At 42.2% G+C, this 16,054-nt stretch overlaps 1 protein-coding gene across 6 annotated transcripts in view; it reads left to right on the top strand.

The window, feature by feature from the left end:
• The window catches only part of LOC135517922 (retinoic acid receptor RXR-alpha-A), a 176,580-nt gene that overhangs the window by 40,826 nt on the left and 119,700 nt on the right, over positions 1–16,054 (top strand). The window contains exon 1 of one of the 6 annotated variants that reach the window (XM_064942648.1): positions 6,330–6,406. The exons of 4 other annotated variants lie outside the window; for them this stretch is intronic. The gene's annotated coding sequence lies outside the window, so the exon portion shown is untranslated. Of the gene's footprint in view, positions 1–6,329; positions 6,407–14,696; positions 14,845–16,054 lie in introns of those variants that run through there. One more of the 6 variants, XM_064942647.1, reaches the window with a different exon arrangement.

The raw sequence follows: 16,054 nt of genomic DNA, 5'->3' as shown, positions 1-16,054 counted from the left end.
AAGGAATGTGCCTATCTAGTTTAGAAGACACAGTTGGGAGTTGGAGCCAATTTCATCGTAAAACATTTCCTTGGTGTTAAATACAGTCTGTGAACAAATTTAAAATGTATAAGTTGATGGTTCAGATTGCAGGATGCCAAAGTAATATTTTTCCATATTCTTTTCATTAAAGGGTTGTTCAGATTCACTAAGATCTGTGGACCATGTCTTTTTAATGGTTAGCTCAGAATATAAGCTTTCTAAAAGTTGTTTATATATTGTAGAGATCAGTCCATTCGGGAGCCCAGATAATTAATTTTTCAAATCCCATAATTGGATGGTTCGGTTGTTGGGTTTCCCAACAAGTTGTAAATATAGAAATAAGGAGTTGCCTGGTAATGTCTATATGTCTTTCAAATCTTGAAATGTTCTCAAACCATTACTGTCCATGATGTCGGCAAGGGTACAGGTTCCACATTTGGACCATTGGGGGGATGCAAACAGCTGCCCCCAAGGCATTATTGTAAAAATATTGGTGTATAGGCATGCCATTTTGATTCCCAGTTACATTGTTTTTCAATTTTGCGCCAAATAGAAATTGTGAGAGCAATAATAGAATCAAAGCGTAGTTTATATTGTTCAAGGGATATATCAGTGAAGACTACCTCTTCCAGGGAAATAGGAGACACCATATATCTCTCTATACTCAGCCAGGGGGTGGAAGAATCATGTCTAAACCAATTAAGATTGGGACGAAATACTAATGTCTGGAAATACAATTGAAAGGTTGGTACGGAGAGTCCTCCTATGTCTTTCCCTCTTTGCAAGTCTGTTAATTTTAACCAGGCTTGCTTACCTTGCCATATAAATGTTTAAACCGCACTATGGATTTTATCCCAATAGCCAGAAGGGGGAGATTCAGATTGAATTGATTTGAGTGTTCTGTTGATTTTTCTGGCAATGGTTTTATCTGTGGAAGGATATCTATTCCCAAATATTTGAAATGGGAAACTATGGGGATTCCATAAGTAGAGATGGAGTCCTCCATCAGGGTCTTGAGAGGCAATAGTGAAGTTTTGGTAAGATTTATTTTATAACTTGAGATGGAGCTGAATTGTCGGAACTTTACTGCATTGTCGGAACTGGAAGCACAAGCATTTCGCTACACTCGCATTAACATCTGCTAACCATGTGTATGTGACAAATAAAATTTGATTTGATTTGATTTGAATTTGTCCATGATCTTCAAAGCTTTTGGGAGGGATTGAGATACATAGTCTAGATAAAGTAAGACATCATTGGCATTAAATGAGAGGTGATCTGTAAAATTAAGAGATATATGTGTAATTTCATTCGATTGTCGAATTGCCTGGACCAGTAGCTCCATAGACAATGAGAATAACAGAGGAGAGATGGGATCACCTTGCCTGCTACTTCTAGTTATTCTGAATGGAACAGAGGAGGTATTGTCTGTTTTTACTATGGCTGAGTGATTGGCATATAGTATTTCCATCATATTAATGAAATTGGAAATGTCCCATATGTTCCAAAACTGAGCAAAGATATGACCATTCTAGACTATCAAAAGCTTTTTCTGCATAGAGAGATAGAACTGCCCAAGGAGCTTTGGTATTTGAGGAAGCTGGTAAGATACAACTGAAGTCAGAGGTTTACATACACCTTAGCCAAATACATATAAACTCAGTTTTTCACAATTCCTGACATTTAATCCTAGTAAAGATTCCCTGTTTTAGGTCAGTTGGGATCAGCACTTTATTTTAAGAATGTGAAATGTCAGAACAATAGTAGAGAGACTGATTTATTTCAGCTTTTATTTCTTTCATCATATTCCCAGTGGGTCAGAAGTTCACATACACTCAATTAGTATTTGGCAGCATTGCCTTTAAATTGTTTAACTTGGGTCAAACTGTTTTGGGTAGCCTTCCACAAGCTTCCCACAACAAGTTGGGTGACTTTTGGCCCATTTTTCCTGACAGAGCTGATGTAACTGAGTCAGGTTTGTAGGCCTCCTTGCTCGCACATGCTTTTTCAGTTCTGCGCACAAATTTTCTATAGGATTGAGGTCAGGGCTTTGTGATGACAACTCCAATTACTTGACTTTGTTGTCCTTAAGCCATTTTGCCACAACTTTGGAAATGTGCTTGGGGTCATTGTCCATTTTGAAGACCCATTTGCGACCAAGCTATAACTTCCTGACTGATGTCTTGAGATGTTGCTTCAATATCTACACATTTTGTGAAGTGCACCAGCCCCTCCTACATGATGCTGCCACCCCCTTGCTTTACGGTTGGGATGATGTTATTCGGCTTGCAAGCCTCCCCAAACATAACGATGGTCATTATGGAGTCCTGTGTGGCTCAGTCGGTAGAGCATGGCGCTTGCAACGCCAAGCGTCGTGGGTTCGCTTCCCACTGGGGCCACCCATATGTAAAAGTAGTGGCCCCAGCCGACTTGTAAGTCGCTTTGGACAAAAGCGTCTGCTAAATGGGATATATTATTATTATATTATTATTATGGTCAAACAGTTCTATTTTTGTTTCATCAGACCAGAGGACATCTCTCCAAAAAGTATGATCTTTGTCCCCATGTGCAGTTGCACACCGTAGTCTGGCTTTTTATGGCGGTTTTGGAGCAGAGGCTTCTTCCTTATGTCGATATAGGACTCGTTTTACTGTGGATATAGATACTTTTATACCCGTTTCCTCCGGCATCTTCATAAGGTCCTTTTCTCTTGTTCTGGGATTGATTGTACTTTTCACACCAAAGTACGTTCATTTCTAAGAGATGAACGTGTCTCCTTCCTGAGCGGTATGACGGCTGCATGGTCCCATGGTGCTTATACTTGGGTACTATTGTTTGTACAGATGAACGTGGTACCTTCAGGCATTTGGAAATTTCTCCCAAGGATGAACCAGACTTGTGGAGGTCTACAATCCTTTTTCTGAGGTCTTTGCTGATTTCTTTTGATTTTCCCATGATGTCAAGCAAGGAGGCAGTGAGTTTGAAGGTAGGCCTTGAAATACATCCACAGGTACACCTCGAATTGACTCAAATGATGTCAATTAGCCCATCAGAAGCTTCTAAAGCCATGACATAATTGTCTGGAATATTCCAAGCTGTTTAAAGGCACAGCCAATTTAGTGTATGTTAACTTCTGGCCCACTGGAATTGTGATACAGTGAATCATAAGTGAAATAATCTGTCTGTTGGAAAAATTACTTCTGTCATGCACAAAGTAGATGTCCATACCGATTTGCCAAAACTATAGTTTGTTAACAAGAAATTTGTGGAGTGGTTAAAAACGAAGTTTTAAGGACTTCAACCTATGTGTATGTAAACGTCTGACAACTGTATGTTTATTTACCTTCAATCAGGGAGTCACCATTGAGGCCAGTGTCTCTTTTACGAGAGAGCCCTGCATTTTATTTCATAAAATACATAAAAATCTATTACAATATGAAACAAATAAAATACAGCACAACACATATTGCACATGCAAATGTATAGACTACCAGTCAAAAGTTTAGACACCTACTCATTCCAGGGTTTTTCTTTTTCTACATTGTAGAATAATAGTGAAGACATCAAAACTATGAAATAACACATATGGAATCATGTAGTAATCAAAAAAGTGTTAAACAAATCAAAATATATTTTTATATTTGAGATTCTTCAAAGTAGCCACTCTTTGTCTTGAATGACAGCTTTGCACACTCTTGGCATCAACAAAAACCAACAGTCATGTAATAGACTACAGAGGTTATCTGAGGATAATAGTTTTTAACACACGGCTTTGTTCCAGATGTACCAATTTGAGTAAGTACATTCGAGACCGGGCGACAGAATTTAAAAAACAATGTTTCATATCTGTGTTTATCAAAGATAGAGGGCGATAGTGAGGCCATTGGGTGACCTTACCTTTATTTAAATAAAAGTGAAATAAGTGCTGTACGTCCCTTTCAAATAAGACTTTGTGAACGGCTATGCTAATCATTTCAAGTAACAATGGACCTAATTGAGGAATTTCAATAGACCTCGGGAGGAATACTGTCACAACCAGGTGATTTGCCTTAATTCATGTTATGCAATGCCTTTTTGATTTTATGGCTTCCTCAGTTGAGAGAAGAGGAGTTCTTATATCGTTTAAAAGGACTCGATCTGGCATGGTCTGTATTTGCTATCAGAGGTGTACAATACTTCATAGAAACGGGAGAATCCTTGGTTGATTCATTTGGGTTCTGAAGGTAATTGACATGATTCAGATTCAATAGTTGCAATATCTGATAATTGATCATTACTGTGAAGCTTGTTTTCCAGTAGACGACTTGGCCAATGACCATGAAAGTGATGGTTGAGTCTAACTCGTGGAATATGCAAGTTCTGCTCTTTAACTGATTTATTTTGTCGCTGCCGGCTCTGAAAAAAGTGTTTGTTGAGAACGGTCTAACGTAATTAACAACTTCTTTAATTGAGAAATCATCCCTGAGCTCGCTGACTTTCCTTCCCCCAGACAGCTAAGGTCTTAACATGTGAAACATTCTCAGGGGAATATAGGAAGCTGCCGGCTCATAACTGTTGACCAAACAAAGAGAATAAAAGTAAAGGATTTCAGACAGACACATTTTGACACAAAGAAACAAGGCCCTGAAATCAACAGACTGGTCTTTACAGAGGTGTAGATAAGTCAGTCTCAGTCACGGACTCAATCTTAGTATTCTGATGTATTCTTTCCCTCAATACTGTGGTGTCTGGCTATGAGCATATGAATTAAATCCTCCCACCGCAATATGGCCATGCTCCCACATCAGTCTGGCAACGTATGGTATCTGGACGGCCCCAACGCTCATCACAATCACTCATCCTTACACATATCAATAGAGCCATTTAGATGAAACTGGACACAGAAATCTGAAGGCTTCCTCAAGCTGTGTGTTTGGAAAGAGAGAAAGAATAGAGCACTCTGTTGTATCTGGGACTTGTGTTTGCCAAGCAGCTCATACCGAATATCCACTTTACTGTTCAGCTGTAACCGCTGTCTTCCTGTCCAAGATGTCCCAGTCTGGCTACGGTTAACAGTTAGTGTCATACCGGCACTCTGCGGTCCACACATTATTGAGTTGAAGCATGAGGTTTGCAAAGCTTTAAGTTGGAACTCCTTTGGTGTTTTTGGATGTGAACAGAGCTCATTTTGGTGTGGGTTCCACTCCATAATGACTGCAATATGTGCAGCACAGTCCAAACCATTGAAAAATATCTCTAAAAGCCCAATCCATGCACTGCATTTAATAATATACTGTGTTTTTATTGTGCAGTGGATTATTGAAGCTGAAGTAGATCATTGATTTCAGTGTGCGACAGAGGAACATCTCCATATTGTTTTGTGCTTTTACTTTGCTGCTTCCTTTACTGTCCACAAACAGAGAACAAGCTGTACTGTAGTTTAATCAGAACTTGCTCCAGATGTTTCTGTTTCAGTTTTTGGGATGTAAACCCATAGCACTTCATATCCATTAGATTTGCACAACAAGCACAACTGTAGTTTCCCACGGAATTGCAGCATCTTTCATCATTTATGCCGTCAAAGCATTTTAACTAAGAAAATACAAGCAGGAGGGGAAAGTACACAGGATTTGTGGTAGAGGGCAATGGAATGGTGGGTAGGCCTGTTTATGCATGTGTTGTGCATTTCTGCTCAAATGATACGTGTAAATGTACCGGCTGCAGAAAGCACTAACAACAACAGCAGAATGAAGAGATAATGCCAGTAAGTCTTCATGTCATGCATGGTCCCCTCTTCGCTTGGTAGATCTGGGTCAGACACTGAAGAATACATTGTTTAGGAGGGTAATAGCAGGATGTGGGTAGCAGAACAAGGTGTCCCCATGTGTATGTGGTGTGTGTGTGTGTGTGTGTGTGTGTCCGTGTGTGTGTGTGTCCGTGTGTGTCCGTGTGTGTGTGCAGCCGTGTGTGTGTGTGTGTGTCCGTGTGTGTGTGCGTCCGTGTGTGTGTGTGTCCGTGTGTGTGTGTCCGTGTGTGTGTGTGTGTCCGTGTGTGTGTGTGTGTCCGTGTGTGTGTGTGTTTCCGTGTGTGTCCGTGTGTGTGTGTGTCCGTGTGTGTGTCCGTGTGTGTGTGTGCGTCCGTGTGTGTGTGTTTACCGCTCTATTACGTAAATGTACTTGTTGACCAACAGAGCAAGGTTAGGTGGTGTGAGGGGGTTAATGGGAGATTCCTAGCTCTTGTAGAGAGAGGAGAGGGGAGATAGTGTATTGAGTGGAGGCGTGTGGATTCACTTTAAGAAGCTAACGTGAAGCGTGCTCTAGGACGGACAGGCAGGTCGCTCAGCTACACAGCTCTGTTCTTAATGCCTGGGCGCTCCTTCTCACCTCTACTTCTGCCCAATCAAATGGTAATGACTTTTTAGTTCTGTGTTGATAATCTGCGCTTAATTTTGTCTTTCAGAATCGACGTTCCTGCCTATGGGATGTAAGCAATAGTCTAACTTACCTGAAATGTTCATGTATCCACTCACTAGTAAAACATTTATGAAACCACAGGAACAGGCGATGTTGTTTCATTGGGTACAACTGGCCAGTGTGTGCTTTGCCAAGGGCTGTTGACATGAGTAGACATTCTGTCATGTGAATGGTTACTGTAGAGATCCAGAGAGGGATACTGGATTTTAAATGCTTTCTTGTCTCCACTCTCCTTGTCAAAGGAGCCTCTTTTCTCTTCACACAAATTTGATTATGCCGTTTGCCCAAGGAGCTCGTCGTCTGAATTCTCTTCGGCTGAGCTGAGGCCCTTGTTCCCCCATTTGCCCCAGAGGAAGTTCTGACGCGCACAAGCAGGCTTTGAATCCCCCCCTTCCCTTCTCCTCTTATTTAACTTCATTAACACGGTCTTTCTCTCTTGCTCTCTCCCTGATTTTCACTCTCTGACAATAATATCATATTTATTGTATTACTGTATACTTTCTCATAGACAACACATTTAGCGCTTTTAATAGTAACTGTGAAATATTACTATTGAGCATTCTATAGTATAAGTTTGTACTTCAAGTTGCCTAGACATTTCCTGAACAATCAACCAGGAAACAGTATTCCTGTGTTTCAGTCTCAGACAATATAATTTTATAATTGTATAATTGTATACTTTTAAGGACACAACACACTAAGAATAGTATAGGGATGAGCATGCTATTGTTTTGATTCTTCAGGATGTTACAGCATTAACCAAATACTTTTAAAATAAACACTTTTTCTCTTGTGTTGATAGCCACACGACCTTCATAATTTAAGATCAGCTATGCAGGAAAAGTCGCAGTTTTACAAAGGTCATCATTGTCAACTCTATCTAACTACAGCTGCCTTGCAGTTTCAAATGCCACACCAGTGCAACTGCCACTTTCATTACCCTTTGCCGGTGTGAAAGTACAGACTCAATTTGAGAGAAAAAGGAACGACATTCACCTAGGAGCAACAAGGCTCAGCCACAAAGTGGTAGGCCACACAAGCTCACAGAACGGGACTGCCGAGTGCTGAAGTGTGTAGTGTGTAAAAATCATCTGTCCTTGATTGCAACACTCACTACGGAGTTCCAAACTGCCTCTGGAAGCATCGTCAGCACAATAACTCTTCAACAGGAGCTTCATGAAATGGGTTTCAAGTGTCGGCTGGTGTGGTGTAAAGCTCGCCACCATTTGACTCTGGAGCAGTGGAAATGCATTCTCTGGAGTTATAAATCATGCTTTACCATCTGGCGGTCCGACAGACGAATCTGGGTTTGGCGGATGCCGGGAGAATGCTACCTGCTCGAATGCATAGTGCCAACTGTAAAGTTTGGTGGATGAGGAATAATGGTCTGGGGCTGTTTTTCATGGTTCGGGCTAGGCCCCTTAGTTCCATTGAAGGGAAATCTTAACTCTACCTACAGCTTACAATGACATTCTTGACGATTCTGTCCTTCCAACTTTGTTGCAACTGTTTGGGGAAGGCCCTTACCTGTTTCAGCATGACAATTCCCCCATGCACAAATCAAAGTCCATACTGAAATGGTTTGTCGAGATTGGTGTGGAAGAACTTTACTGGCCTGCAACATCAGCACAAGAACTTAATCTGGAGCTTCATGAAATGGGTTTCCATGGCCAAGCAGCCGCACACAAGCATAAGATCACCATGTGCAATGCCAAGCGTCGGTTGAAGTGGTGTAAAGCTTGCCACCATTGGACTCTGGAGCAGAGAGCCCTGACCTCAACCACATCGAACACTTTTGAGATGAATTGGAACACCAACTGCCTAATCTCAAACATCAGTGCCCGACCTCACTAATGCTCTTGCGGCTGAATGGAAGCAAATCCCTGCTGCAATATTCCAACATCTAGTGGAAAGCCTTCCCAGAAAAGTGGAGGTTGTTATAGCATCAAAGGGGGGACCAACTACATATTAATGCCCATGATTTTGGTATGAGATGTTCGACAAGCAGGTGTCCATATACTTTTGGTCATGTAGCGTATGTGACCCACCGAAATAGTGTTAAACTAACACTTTTTAAAGTGTTGATAAACTAACACCCCAAGGGTGTTGGTTCCCAAACACTTTATTATAGCTGATGCTGTATTTTGGGGGGGTGTTGTTTTAACAATGTAAGGTGTACAGACTTACTTGAATATTTCCCATGGTGCCTATCAATGGAATGTTACCGTTACCCACCCATGACTGTTTTTGTATGTGACTGAGACATGGTTGATGCAATCATAAAATGTCTGTCCTGAAAAGGAAAAGGAAACGCTTCATAAGGATTTTAGTTATGGCCTATTTTTCTCCCAACATTGTGGTCTGAAAATCCTGGCTCATGGGCCATATCAGACCTGCAGGTCACAATATGCTGTCTTGTGAAGTAATTTGTCATTCCTATTAGAACGATATTCAACAATTGGAACTTTTTCTATCTCCAACGATCTACATTCAGAATGATTGCTATGTTGAAGAACTTGTCAGACAAAACTACATAAACCATCCGAACAGGAACAACCCTCTCAGTAACATTCCAATAAATCCAACCACTTACAGATTGGATATGTTTAGAATGTTTTTTAAATGTATTTTTCATCTTTGATCAATTAATTAATCAATGTGCCTGCAGAAACATGTATATTGAAACAAACTATTATAAAAAATCAACCTGCAACAAAGCATGCTGGGAAATATAATAATGAGGCCCCTCCCATGAAATTAACTCAACACATTTGAGTAATAACAACACCACACGTAGTTGATTTCACTGTGATTCAAGTAATACTTCATTTATTCACTGCAGGTGGCGTTGATTTCTATCCCACTGGTGTTAACCCCACTAGAATCAACACTCTGGTTAAAATTAGCCCTCAGGTGACTCATGTTAACAATAGCAGTCAGTCTAGTCCGGCTAATTCATTCAAGGCAGTGCAACTGCTGGCGCCAGAACATCCCCAAGCTGCTCCAGGACAAGCCCAGTTAGGAACACTTTGGCTTGATCAAGTTAGGTAGATCTTAACTAAGTTGGTATAGTTTTGGGGGTCCATTCATGGCTCCTTGGTTTGACATGGAATGCCGTATGAAACTGTTACGGTCCTGCTGGGCCTTGTAATTCACTTGAAACCCAATACCCCAGCAGGCAACCGTGTAGAGTGACCTAACCGACTGAGACCCAGCTCTCTGGACCTACTCAGTATGACCTCTCCTCTCCTGTGATTGGCTGGTCAGGGACCCAAGGGTCTCAGGGGTGGGTCCAGCTTGGGGTGGAATGTCATAACAGGCTAGTGTTTCCAGCACTGTGGGGGGTCGTGTTGTGTGAGGAGGGAGAGGAGGGAGACAGAGAGCCACGTAAAAGGCAACTGCTAGGAGTGCAATGTTTTGTGCCTAGAACCCCCCCCCCCAAAAAAATGGCCTATTCTAATAAGCTTTGTGCGCACCTCCTTGTCTCCTTGACACGTCAACTTCATTGTCATGATAGATCTGCACAGCTCTTGTTTTTTATTGAGATAAAGAGGAGCTGAAAGTGGGGCTTTCTTCAAAGGAAGAAACGCTGCGGAGATAAAATACATTTAGCTGATGGAGCCGATATGGCGGTGGGGAAAAGGTTGGATGCTTTCCATGCTGATGATCAGCATCTGAAGGCGAGAGGGAGGCTCTCCCTTAGAAAGGACCGGAGTGGTGATGAGCGTTTGATATCCAGAGACAGGAGAGTGAGAGCTGACGGGCTCAGTCTGTCTGTCTTTTAGTCTGTCTTTTTGTCTCCAGGCTCTTCTCCTCTTGACAGTGTGTGCTCTGCTGTGATAGATGTGCTTTGATGAAGGCCCAGTCGAGCAGTGCAGCAGAGTAACTGGCAGAGCAGTAATTGTGCATAATAAGAGACTGCTGCCTGCGATTATTCCTCGAAGTGATAAGCAAACATCTGATGTTCATGGAATGTAACAGTGATGAACCTCCGCTCAGCTCTAATCACAGAACAGCACAACGTGACACACTGCACCTTAATGGACTGAAATCGGGCAAGAATAGAGTCTTTCAATTAAAGTCCCTAAAGTAGCAATCTAAACACATTCCTTTTAATACCTTTTTGGTAGCTTTTTATATTTTAGGAGACGGGGCCTAATACGTACACTACCGTTCAAAGTTTGGGGACACTTAGAAATGTCCTTGTTTTTAAAAGAAACAAACATTTTTTTGTCCATTAAAATAACATAAAATTTATCAGAAATACAGTGTAGACATTGTTAATGTTGTAAATGACTATTGTAGCTGGAAACGGCAGATTTGATATGGAATATCTACCTAGGCGTACAAAGGCCCATTATCAGCAACCATCACTCCTGTGTTCCAATGACACGTTGTGTTAGCTAATCCAAGATTATCATTTTAAAGGGCTAATGGATCATTAGAAACCATTTTGCAATTGTGTTAGCACAGCTGAAAACTGAAAACAAATTCTGACAAACTCCAAGCGTTGCTTATGTATGAGTGGGCTGCCATCAGTCAGGATGTGGCCCAGAGGTTAATTGACAGCATGCCAGGGCAGATTGCAGAGGTCTTGAAAAAGAATGATCAACACTGCAAATATTGACTCTTTGCATCAATATAAGCCTTTGACACTTATGAAATGCTTGTAATTATACTTCAGTATTCCATAGTAACATCTGACAGAAATATCTAAAGCAGCAAACTTTGTGGAAATTAATATTTGTGTCATTCTCAAAAATTTTGGCCATGACTCTTGCTCAGTTGTGCACTGGGGCCTCCCACTCCTCTTTCTATTTTGGTTAGAGCCCGTTTGTGCTTTTCTGTGAAGGGAGTATTGCACAGTGTTGTACGAGATCTTCAGTTCCTTGGCAATTTCTCGAATGGAATAGCCTTCATTTCTCAGAACAAGAATAGACTGACGAGTTTCAGAATACATTTCTTTGTTTCTGGCCTTTTTGAGCCTGTAATCGAACCCACAAATGCTGATGCTCCAGATACTCAACTAGTCTAAAGAAGGCAGGTTTTATTGCTTCTTTAATCAGGAATCTGTTTTCAGCTGTACTAACATAATTGCAAAGGAGTTATCTAATGATCAATTAGCCTTTTAAAATGATAATCTTGGATTAGCTAACACAACGTGTCATTGGAACACAGGAGTGATGGTTGCTGATAATGGGCCTCTGTACGCCTATGTAGATATTCCATAACAAATCTGCCGTTTTCAGCTACAATAGTCATTTACAACATTGACAATGTCTACACTGTATTTCTGATCAATTTTATGTTATTTTAATGGACAAAAAATGTGTTCCTTTAAAAAACAAGGACATTTCTAAGTGACCCCAAACTTTTGAAAGGTAGTGTACGCTCTGCTGTATGTCATCAATGGGGGATTGGAGAAAAAGACAACAGCCTTTCTCAAGGGCACAAGGGTAGAACACTCAACACCCACACACTCCAACGCATAAGTCTCTCTGGAGCAGGAAGAGAATGAAAGGAGGGATGTGCTGGAGGAGTGGATGAGGTTTTTCATTTATGTGGAGCGCCTTCGTAGAGGAGGCCGCTCATCCGTCTGAAGACGGTTGAAGGTGAATGGCGTTTACAATGGTTTCCCGGGCTATTGATAGCTGCATGTCCTTCCCTGTGTGATCAAGCAAGGCCCTAACCCTGAGAGCTTGGAGAGCTGTGCTCCTCTCTGTGTGGGAAAGACACTTTTATTACGTCCCTGATCCATGAAGGGCCCAACGAACTTTGACCTTGGGCTTGATCGTTCTAGAAACGGCACATGAGGAGAATGGCCATACTTTAAGAGGACTATACGAGGACTGCAGTCCACCACCGCACCCCCACCCCCTCATAAATAGCCAACATGAATATACTGTATTTCACGTGTAGGCAACCAGTGCACATTACGTTTAAAGATGGATATGCGTTGCTAACCTACAGTTTACAAGTGTTTCCTTAGTGTTGGCGTGTATATGAGACTAGAGAGAGAACAAAAGGTTGTATTATTACGAATGCACATCTCCATACCTTTGTTTCATTAGCACATTGTCATTATGCCTTTGTCCCATTAAGTTCTTTATCATTATGGCTCTTTTTCATTAGCATAGTCCTATGTAAAGACTTGCTTTCATTAGCACTGTGTTGTATAGGCTGGCTTTTTATTATAGCACTGGATGTTTAATGAGAAAACCCCCAGTGTGTTTACACTGCTCCCATCCCTGATCGCCAGTAATGATAATACTGATTGACTGTTGGTGGGGGATGTTTGAGCTTGTCCCCTGAAGACTGGATCCTCGCAAAGTTATTAAACCCAATGAGATCTCTCTCCTCCTCTCTTCATCCCTCGCTCTGTTTGGAAATAAAAGAAGAGGGGGGGAAAGATCAAACATGCCTGTAATCAACGGTGTGCTGTATGAGCCAAGAAGACACAGAGGCACAGCAGTGTGATAGAGATGCCTTTAATGGCAGATCACTAGATCACAGATCATTGGCGCTCACGACAGGAAGACCTGTACACACATGCCTCTCTGCTACTGCTACACCACCATCAGTCATTAAGCCCTTTATTAAAACCAATCTAGAATGGGGAATAGCTGGAAAAACAGACTCCAAATTTTTTATTCATCAAGAATGAAACTCCCTGAACATCTGGAATGGCATATTAATTCCAGCTCTACGCTGTTTCTCTTCAACTAAAACTTAAAACATTTGGAGGGTCACATTTAAGGTCAGTGTTCCATATGGGACAGCAGGTAGCCTAGTGGTTAGCGCATTGGACTAGCAACCGCAAGGTTGAATCCCTGAACTGACAGGGTAAAAATCTGCCATTCTACCCCTGAACAAGGCAGTTAACCCACTGTTCTTAGGCTGTCATTGAAAATAATAATTTGTTCTTAACTGGCTTCCCTAGTTAAATCAGAGGAACATCATTTGTTCAATGAAACTTCATGGAACAATTTGCCCCCCTCCTGTTATTTTACTCTCTTCACACTCGGGTCCTCTGTCTCCCACGGTTCCAGCTTTAGGTAACATTCAGAGCGTTTGAATCACGTAGATTACTGTGTCCCGTGGGAAGATTATTCCAATGGACGGCTAGTGGAGCATTTTCTTTGGGCCCCTGTCTACTCAGTTTACCCATGAATTTGGAAAAGCTGAACTTGGAAAAGCTCATGTGCTAACAGGGTAATGTTCAGTGACATGGCTCGGAGCCCTATGGCGTGTGTCATTGTCCGCCCTTTGCTAGCTAGTTATACAAGCAGGGATTTGCTTCTTCTGTGCTCTGAGGAAACAAGGAGAAAATGAGTAGATTGGATAGACCAGGCCTACTTCAAATCAAGATGTTCCTGGTGAATTGGGCCTTGGGCAGCTAGTTGTGGTGTTAGATTGCTTGGAGAAACATATGCCAACATTTACTGATCATTACCATCATTTATACAAACTATGTGGCCCCAAACAATTTTTTTTAATGTGCTCCCCAAAAACATACTTCTGACTTACACCGTTTCAATGTGACAACAGTGAAGTATTAGACAGACAGACGATGACATATCAATTTCTTCTCCTTTCAAACATGTTCGTTCTTCAATAATGTTTGTGTGGTCTTCATGTCTGTTTTATTTCATTAAGACTGAGATGATCTCAGCTTGTCTGCGTTCACTCGTACTTGTCTGGACTTGCTGGTCCACGTCCATCACTGGCATTTGGATTCTTCTCTAATTCTAATCAAAAGACTTGAGGAATGTGCTTGACAGGCACAGCCCACCCCTCTCCTTGAAACACACATGCACGCATGCAGCAATGCACGCACACACATATACACACACACACACACACACACACACACACACACACACACACACACACACACACACACACACACACACACACACACACACACACACACACACACACACACACACACACACACACACACACACACACACACACACACACACACACACACACACACACACACACACACACACACACACACACACACACACACACACACACAATCCTGATCACAGCATCAGCATCCCAGACGGCTTATCATGGGGAACTAATTCAATATCCCTGTGCCTGTTTTAAATGTCATTGGCTGAGCTCATCTGGAGTGACATGTTTTTCATGGTCCTAATAAAGGAGCTGTATTAGGCCCGGAACAGGGGGGGGGGGGGATTCTCTGACCAACGTTCTTGATGTCTGCAGGAAATCTAAAGGTCCTCATGAGGAAATGAATAAAGTCAGGATTTGAGGAGATCTGCCGATGCCAATGAGTTTCACATGAACTCCCTCGAGTCAATAAAGGCTTGGTGAATCCTCCACTGACTGACTGAGAAACGTAAGCTACACAAAAAGTTGTTTTTCTCTAGACGCTGCCAAGCCTGCCATGTCAGTCACAGAAACGCATGCCTCTGATGCCATTCACTGGGTTGAAGTGGATTTCCAAGGTCAGCACTGAGCTCTGGTTGATGTATTGCCTGTGATTGGGCTTTCATATGATATTGATTGCTTTGGCACTGTTGTCAATATACTATCTCAATGAGTTTTCTGTCTATCTTCCCTCTTCTTTTTCTATGAACTCATCACGTCATGTGTAGATCTGAACACAATGGTGATAACGATGGAAAAAGGAACTAGTTAAACAGACCACCATAGCTTTTAATTGACAAAGTTGCTATACTCTTCTACCTGTGCTTTTTCCATGCTCCTCTGTTACACTGATGATGTCAGCATGGGGATGGGATGGTAGGGGGTAGTGAAGACTGGACTAGTGGGGGAACAGAACATTCAGTCACCCCGTTGTGCCAGATAATGACTTCCCTATTGAGCGTGACCCTGGTGACCTCTGAGATCCCCCCTCCCCCTGCCCCCCAGGCATCCCCGCCTGATTTGGCATTTTGTCCACACGAAGTTCCCAACCTCAGTCCCATGCCTCTCCACCCCTCCGTAGCCTCCTACCCAGCCTCCCCTGGGCAGTTGCCCCTTCTTGGTCACTTGGCCCTGGGCATGGAGCTGACAGGGAGCTCCATGGAGCTTTGAGCTAGCCTCATATTCTGGGTTAGAGGGTCACTCTGAAGGGAGATAGAGAAACAGTGCTCTAAATGTGAAAGGTTGGCTGGGTCTCCATGTGGCAGGGGAGATGGATGTGTAACCTGCTGGTGGGAGGGAGGCCGTTCAGAGACTTATGGGTACAGTAGAGATCCTTAAAATGTTTCCTCACCCCGTCTCTGTTACCAAGGACAAGTTGTAATCTGTATCGACAGTCCTGTCCAGGCAGCACGCTTCACCATCTACCTGTAGATTTGCCTTAGTGAGAAGGTACTGCCAGCAACAGACAAACAGAGAAGTCCACACAGACATCATACAGAATATATAATATCGGAACAGTAAAGACAAAACATAAAACTCTGGAGTATAGGCTGATTACAGTGGGAATATGCCATTTACAGAGGGATTATATCTAAATAAGCATAGGGAGGGATACTGCCATGGTGATTATATACAGTGTCTATACGGCCCTGGTGAGGAAATACAGTGTATATACTGCC

The sequence above is a fragment of the Oncorhynchus masou genome, chromosome 28 (assembly GCF_036934945.1).
Source record: "Oncorhynchus masou masou isolate Uvic2021 chromosome 28, UVic_Omas_1.1, whole genome shotgun sequence".
NCBI classification, from domain to species: Eukaryota; Metazoa; Chordata; class Actinopteri; order Salmoniformes; family Salmonidae; genus Oncorhynchus; species Oncorhynchus masou.
Note: the sequence above shows the minus strand (reverse complement) of the source record. Positions and strands in the feature narration are given on the sequence as shown.